The sequence below is a fragment of the Piliocolobus tephrosceles genome, chromosome 5 (assembly GCF_002776525.5).
Source record: "Piliocolobus tephrosceles isolate RC106 chromosome 5, ASM277652v3, whole genome shotgun sequence".
Taxonomy (NCBI): domain Eukaryota; kingdom Metazoa; phylum Chordata; class Mammalia; order Primates; family Cercopithecidae; genus Piliocolobus; species Piliocolobus tephrosceles.
Window position 1 is genome coordinate 73,180,905 of NC_045438.1, and position 7,122 is coordinate 73,188,026.

A 7,122-nucleotide genomic window follows, 5' to 3' on the forward strand; every position below is an offset into this window, starting at 1 on the left:
GCTACCTATCCCAGACCATAAACAAAAATAAATTCTTAGATCATAGATCTTAATGTGAAATACATTTTCCAGAAGATAACAATGTATTTAATGTATTGGAGAATGTACTTAAAACCTTGGAACATGCAACGATTTCTTAAAAAAGATACAAGAAGAACAAACCATGAACTGAGAGACTAGTGCACTGACTTTATTCAAATCAATAATCTTTTCTTTTCTGTCTTTCTTTTTCTTTTTCTTTTTTTTGTTTTTTTGAAATGGAGTTTCACTCTTGTTGCCCAGGATGCAGTGCAATGGCACGGTCTCGGCTCACTGCAACCTCCTCCTCCCAGGTTCAAGTGATTCTCATGCCTCAGTCTCCCAACTACAAATTACAGGCAACTGACACCACACCTGGCTAATTTTTGTATTTGTAGTAAAGACGGGATTGCACCAGGTTGGCTAGGATGGTTGCGAACTCCTGACCTCAGGTGATCCACCTGCCTCGGCCTCCCAAAGTGCTGGGATTATAGGCATGAGTCACTGTGCCTGGCCAAAAATCTTTTCTTACTATTAAGGAAAATAAAATGGCAAGCAACAGAGGAAGATATTTACATTAGACAGAAGAAAATATTTATAAATATCAGACAAAGCATCCAGAATTTATTTTAAAATTTCCTACAAATAAGAAAAAAACAGTTAAAAGTGGACAAAAGACTCAGACTGGCACATTTTAAAAGGGAGTACCTCCATAGCCAAGAGGCATATAATATAAAAAGTTGCTCAACATCAACAGCCATTAGGGAAATGCAGATTAATACTACAGGAGTTCCTCCTAACCACCTATGAGAATGCTTAAAATTTTACAATTTGACAATACTAAATGTTGTAGAGGATGTGGAGAATTCAAATTTTCATTGAGTGTAAATTAGTAAAATTACTTTGGAAAACTTTGGCAGTATCTTTTAAAGCTGAACATATACATACCTGATGACGCAGCAATTCCCCTCTTAGGTATAAACCCAACAGACATTCACAAGTGTGTGTACGAAAAGGCATATACTAGAATGTTTGTAGCAGCATTATTCACCATTGCCAAAACTGGAAACAATTCGGATGTCCATCAAAGGTAGAATGAGTGAATAAATTGTGGTACATTTATATAATAGAACAAACAATGGCAACAAAAAAGAATGAATTAGTGTTACCCACCACAATGTAGATTGATCTCATGGATATAATATGTGAACAAAAGAAGTCAGATATAAAAGAGTGCATTTGGTATAATTCCATTTATATGAAGCTGAAAACCAGGCAAAGCTCATCTATGGAAGTAGAAGTGAGACTTGTAGTTGCATTTGGCCGAGTTAATGACTGGGAGGAGCCATAAGGGAGGCTTCTGGGGTACTGATAGCACCCTAAATCTTGACCTGGTGCTAGTTATGCAGGAGTGTTCAGCTTGTAAAAATTCATGAGATGTACATGTCCCTTTGTACACAATGGTGTATTTTTACATTAATCACAAGTTGACAAAAAACAATGACTACCTAACAATCTGGAGATAAACCATGGAATTGCTTTTCCAAGGTAGTGGAGAAGTGCTTTCAGTGGAGTTGAATTATATGAGGTTTCTAAGTTCAGCCTTCTGAAAGGGAAGATTGTCTTCAGGTTCCTCTAATTCTTGTTCAGTGGAATTTACCTGATGATTAGATTGTTATGCTAAATATGAGCCATGATATAGATTTTTTTTCCTTTTACCAGTTAGGCTGGTCAATTGAGTCTGGTTAAATAACAAAGGGTTATTTAACGAATCTTGACAGAAGTCACACTAGGGATTAACAAACTTTTTTTTTTTTTAAATTACTTTCTTTCTAGAACTAAGGGGCCAAGGATGAATTGGTAAAGCTTTTTTATGCCTGGATTTTAAATCAAAGAAAAATTATCTCCAGTCTGGCATCTTTTGGGGCAAAACAAAGAGAGACATGTGGGCGATTCTGAGGGTAGGGAGCATGGGACTTTGGGTTGGGGACTGAAAAGAGCCAAGAGAGCAGTAGGAAGGAGGGTGAGTGTCAGAGGCCGAGAGTTAAGAGACAGCCAAGGAACCTGAAGTGAATCGGTATTTGTTCATTTGGATATGTAAAGCACCTAAGGGAGGGAAAACAGGTGCAATATGAATGCATTAATGGAATGAAATATGAGGCTTGACCTATGAATAAATATTCAGAATAAAAGCATTTTAAAATGTATCTTGGTTTTAGGGCACTTACTCTGTCTGGCAGATAATTCAAAGTTTTCATGGCCATACACACTCACATGGTTTGTCAGCTTTGGATCCGCCTGAGACACACTCACCAAAGATCCCATGGTCTGTGTCCCATGGTCTGTGTACCTCCTCCTCCCTTTTTATGGCTCAATCTTGTTCTCTGAAGTACAGAGCCTGCATAAGTTATATGAAACAGGACTCCTTATCATATGGATTCAGATATTCCAATTATGTCACCAGAAATCATGACCTAGGATGAAAGCTCCCGACAGTAATCCTAGAGGACAGTTAGTCCATGCTGTAAAGAAAAGAATTTGATGGCATCTCCACTATGGCCTGAGAATTGCTCCAGCCCAGTGATCTAAATTTTACCAGAAATCTGTTACTAAAAGGGATATTATTAGTTTTTCCCCCCTTAGGCTTATGACAGGTTAGAGACCCCCAGTAGTTCAGATGTGTGGGGAGCATCTCTGAAACACAGAGAAACTGGCTTTCAAAATGATTTATTCAGCCTGGAGACCAGGAAACTGAATGCCACCCTAAGTTGTCTCTCTGGCCCAAGACATGAAAGCTGAAAGGAGACTTTCAACAGTTTAAAGAAATAGCCCGCTGCCCTTCTGCCCAATTACTGAAAAGTTTTCTTCTGACTCAAAGGAGGGCATTGATGGGGGACAAGCTAAGATCCCTGCAGCACATCCAGGCATATGTTTACCTGCCCAGAAGCAGCACTCAGGCTTCTCCATCCTCAGCAATGCCCAAAGCTTGTTCCCCTCTGCATTATCCTAGGGTTGGCCTGCCTTCTCTATGCTGGCCATGGAGGGTGCTGGCCTGCCTTACCGCTTTAGAAATCCAAAGAATTGTTCCACTGGGTCCTAGTCCATGAAGAGTTCAGTTTATCAGGTTTATCTCAGGAGATAAATAAACAAATTCAAAGAAAATTTTGTACTTGAAGTGGATTGAAAATCTTTTGATTCTTCTTGCTGTTCAACACTGAATCAAGGCCTTCTCATTAAAAAATAAAATAGTAACCTATTTGTTGCAGTCCTGCTTGTTTTCGGTATCTGAGTTTTAGGTTTACGGTAAATGCTACCTCACAAGATTAAGACAGAAATCTACTTGAACAATTCATAAAAAAATAAACAGACATTAAATAAGCAAACAGAAAATGTAAAAGATCACTTGTAATCAAATAATTGAAAGTTGAAATAAGTCAACAGTAATAATATTTTTTAAAAAAGAGAAATTGAAGGGGTTTTTATTTAGCTTTGGGGTCTCTGTGAGATTCCAAGATGGAAAGTAGCTTTTTTACCCCAGCACCACATTTAGATTTCACTCATTTCTTCAGGCTGCAGAGGGCTCAGGAGCTTGTGTGGCACAGACAATGTGTGGAAGCAATTCAGGGGTTGAGTCTGGGATCAGGGGGACCTGTCATGATGCTTTCATGATGACTTTCTGTCCCTACTAGAGCCTCCTGTGAAAAATAACTTTCACTTTTCTTAATCCCCCTCTTCTGTAAGATCAGCTTGTGGGAAAATTTCAAGTAGTGCCCCACAAGGATTGATGGAGTGTTTTGTCATGCATTTGTGCCTTCTCTGGAAAGGGGATCTTTTCTAATTCAGAAGAGCCTGTACTCTTTCCCCAAGATTTCAAAATTCCAAAATTATAGAGATGACCAAGGGCTTATTATATTTTTCCCATGATTTGGAATAGGATTGACTCCAGGGTTGGGAATGGTGGAATATACAGATGGGGATCAAGGGACATAAGAAGTGGGATGGGAAGGGTTGGGCGCAGGGGAGGCAGAGTGGCAGGGAATGGGGCAGCATCTGGGGGTGGCTGTCCTTGGCTCAGTATTTAGAAGTGCTACCGTGAAGGGACTGCAAAGATGTGTGAATGTTTGTCCCTCCTCTTATACCCCATGGGATAGGGTCCTTTAATGACAGTGCCTTGAAGTTTTGGTTAATAATTTTGATTTTCTTCCCTGTTGTTATCTAGAAATGTCTTTGTATAATACAACTAACAGTAGTATTTTAATGCATTTAGTGTTTACAATAGTTCTTGAAACAGGAATGGGTATTAACTCTTCCTCACAGAAGAGGAAGCTGAATTACAGAGAGTTTAAGTAACATGTATGATGGCATCACCAGCTGGGCAGTGGTGGAGCTAGAATTGGATCTCTTTCTCTTAATGACTATACTGCTTCCCAGGAAGAGTTCCTGTTACACTACAAGTGATACATCTTGAAACTATACAGGCCTTGGAGTCAGGTATGGCATAGATAACCTAACCACAGAATTTGGAAAACTTACATGTCTCACTCCTATATTGTTTGATTGGTTGATGAATTCATTCATTAGATTAAACTGTGAAAACCTACTATGTGCCAGACATGTGTCGGGTGTGGGGAATTCGGAGATAAGTAAGATAGAGTCTTTGCCTGAAGGAAGCTCACCACCTAGCTAGAAAACATGGCTACAATTGTTTACTAAGTATTAGTGCATATGTGACTGTAGAAATAAGTATGATATGCATTTGAGTCACTCAGGAAAAGGCACATCGAGGGAGTCAGGGGAAGATTGAAGAGTTGACATTTGAGTAAGGCAGTAAGAAAATGAAACACAAAAACAACTACTCAAGTGATACATTTGCTGTATAAAAATGCAAATTGTTCAGAGTAGATAGAATAAGGAGGGCAAAACTACTTCCTTCCAGGATATATCTATTAAAAGTTTACTATGTATTCGTCCAGACATTTTTCTATATATTTACATAAAAATACACATATACTAATACAGAGGTTAGGACTATAACAAAATGGGTGCATTTATACATACTGTTCTGCACACTGTCCTCCCAACTTACTGATTCTCTAAGTCCTCCCAACTTAGAAATTTTTCCATGTCCCATATTGTAGGTCCATTCATTCTTTTAATTGTTGAGTAATAGTTGATTAAATGAGTATAGCATGATTTATTTTCCATCTTGCTCTTGATGGGTATTTGGGTTGTTTCCTTTTATTTGATATCATAAACAATACTGTCATAAAAGTTAGCATATGTATCATCATCACCGTGTGTTTGGCATACAAATTATTGTCTTTATGTGTCATTTCTGTAGTATATGTGCTCACTTCAAAATTTGATATACATAAATAAATTAGGCTCTGTAGTGGCGGTTTCAGTTGACATTCCTACTCTTAAGGTTGAGTGCCCATTCCCTTACACGCTTGTCCATATCGGATGTTAACAATCTCTGGGCCGGGCGCGGTGGCTCAAGCCTGTAATCCCAGCACTTTGGGAGGCTGAGACGGGCGGATCACGAGGTCAGGAGATCGAGACCATCCTGGCTAACATGGTGAAACCCCGTCTGTACTAAAAAATACAAAAACCTAGCCGGGCGAGGTGGCGGGCGCCTGTAGTCCCAGCTACTCGGGAAGCTGAGGCAGGAGAATGGCGTAAACCCGGAGGCGAACCTTGCAGTGAGCTGAGATCCGGCCACTGCACTCCAGGCTGGGCGACAGAGCAAGACTCCGTCTCAAAAACAAACGAACAAACAAAAAAGAAACAAAAAAACCCATCTCTGAAAATGTGGCCAATCTGATCATTAAAAATGATACCTCATTATTTAAAATTTATTTCTCTGATCACTAATATGTTTGTGCTTACTTATGTTGTTTTATACTTTCAGCTTTTAAATTATTATTATTTTGTTTTCAGTATTTTGCTATCTGGAGCATATTTTGTTTGTTTCCTTCAGTGATTTGTAGGGCTCACATCCTGCTTGAAATTTCATACTGTTGAACTCTTCATTTTTTACAAACTTTCCTCAGTCTATATTTCATTGAAGATCAGATAATTTAGTTATCTTTCTCCCTGCAACTCTCCTGTATGAGATTTTTTTTTTAAGCATTATTTTACTTTATTTTCCATTCTCTGCTACACTTCACTACCCCTCCTCCCACCTTTGTTCTTCCTACTGAGTTTGGGGATCCAGATTATTGCTAAATTATTATTCTTTTACTTTTCACATCTTTCCTTTAAAGAAAATTTCTAGATTTATGTATTTGATTTTGTATCCATGTATGCCATTATTTTTGCCTTTGACTGCCTGCGATATTTACTGTTAGTCTTTTTATACCACAACTCGCAGCTTTTTATTCTGATTTATCACTTATTTGACTGTAGTTGGTATTTAGCTATTTTTTTTTTAAGAAGGGGAAGAGTTTGGTATGTTTTCTAGGTGGGCCCCTGTATGCCTGAGGGTGTTTTTCTATTTCCTTAATATGTGACTGACAACTTGGCTGGGTGTACAGTTTTAGGGTTTTTGTTTTTCTTTTGTCAAGACTATCTTTTTGGATTTACTATGTGGAGGAGACATCTGAGCTCAGATTGATTTTATTTTCCCTTTGTAAGAATTACTCCTACTCAATTTGGTTGTTTGTAAAACTTCTCCTTCTTCTATTTAGATAAGTCCTAAAGGTACTAAAAAATACAAGGAATAAAATAGACATTAATACTCACAATACCTGGAATGAACATATTTATATTCTGTCACACTTGCTTTGAGTCTCTTTCTTCCTTTCTTCCTTTCCTTCCCTCCTTTCTTCCCTTCCTTTCCTTTTCCCTCCCTTCTTTCCCCTCTTCCCTCCCCTCCCCTCCCCACTCCTCTCCTCCCCTCCCCTCCCATTCCCTTCCCATCAACGTTACAGATATAGCTAAAGTGCCCTTTAACCTTTAACCAGCACTTCTTTTTTTTTTTTTTTTTTTTTTTATTATTACACTTTAAGTTCTAGGGTACATGTGCATAACGTGCAGATTTGTTACATATGTATACTTGTGCCATGTTGGTGTGCTGCACCCATCAACTCATCAGCACCCAAT